This window comes from Myotis davidii, unplaced genomic scaffold (assembly GCF_000327345.1).
Source record: "Myotis davidii unplaced genomic scaffold, ASM32734v1 scaffold958, whole genome shotgun sequence".
In the NCBI taxonomy this organism is placed as follows: domain Eukaryota; kingdom Metazoa; phylum Chordata; class Mammalia; order Chiroptera; family Vespertilionidae; genus Myotis; species Myotis davidii.
This window is the reverse complement of record NW_006289714.1, coordinates 834,983-835,984: the sequence shown is the minus strand read 5'-3', so window position 1 is coordinate 835,984 and position 1,002 is coordinate 834,983. Positions and strand designations below refer to the sequence as shown.

Here is a 1,002-nt window from a genome sequence, read left to right as displayed (position 1 = left end):
ACCCGGCCAGGGTGAAATTCCAATTTTTCAGGCTTTGTTACTGAATTTTATGAATCCAGATACGTGTTACAATTCAAAACACTGATTTATAAAACAGAATACCAATTTAAATTTACAGTGACCAATATATTTGGCAGATTAATGACGTGTAGTAATTTCTTTTTAACCAGAGGATCAAATTACAACTCAGAAAAGTGCCTGTTTAGTCTAATGTTAGAACAACGGGAATAAATATTCTTCGGGTAATATTTCTATCAAGATAGGTGAGTGAATTGTCATATTCTACTCTAAGAACCATCCAGCCAACAGTGAGGCGGCAGTTTGTATGCTTTGAAGCTCAACATACCCGGGTTTTTACTCCTTACTAATTAACTACTTAACATCTGCAGGCCTCGGGTTCCTTACTTGGTAAAAAAAAAAAAATAGGCTTAAGGGTTCTGATCATACACATAAAAAAAAATGTAGCATCATATTATTATACTATCTATATGTTACCTAAAACACAGATTGTAACATATCAAACATTGTATCACACGTTATTGTTATGCTACTTCTTGTCAGTGTGCTCTTTATTATTATGTATTCTATTTTCCAACTCTCCAGCCAACCTAGACAAACAGGCCAGAAAGCTTCTTCCAAGGCGGAGAGGCGGGTTCTAGTTACCATGACAACAGCGCGCGCCCCACCATGTTCCGCTCGGGCATCGCTCGGGAAGAAGAAAAGCTTAGGCTGCGTGTTGCGTCATCACTACGCGCTCGCAGGCTAGCTCCGGCTTAATTGGAAAGGCCCGGGCCAGCTCCCGTCGCCCACGCCAGAAATTATTATTTTTTCCTCTTCAACCTTGGTTACAGCGCACCGAGCCTGCAAGACGGTAAGTACCGGAGGGAGAAAGGCGGAGAGCCAGCGGGCGAGGGGACATTCCGGAGATGCCGGGGCGCCTCGGGGCCAGCCCCGCGCCGCTCGGTCCTATCAGCGTCCTCCCAGCTGGGCTCGCGTCGCGAC

At 44.8% G+C, this 1,002-nt stretch overlaps 1 protein-coding gene across 3 annotated transcripts in view; it reads left to right on the top strand.

Annotated features, from left to right (window-relative positions):
• Nucleotides 1-573: 573 nt before the first annotated feature.
• The window catches only part of SMARCAD1 (SWI/SNF-related, matrix-associated actin-dependent regulator of chromatin, subfamily a, containing DEAD/H box 1), a 92,301-nt gene continuing 91,872 nt past the window's right edge, over nucleotides 574-1,002 (top strand). Inside the window, exon 1 of one of the 3 annotated variants that reach the window (XM_006762300.2) lies at nucleotides 574-871. The gene's annotated coding sequence lies outside the window, so the exon portion shown is untranslated. The remainder of the gene's footprint in view (nucleotides 872-1,002) is intronic. The other 2 variants (XM_015562998.1, XM_006762302.2) reach the window with 2 other exon arrangements.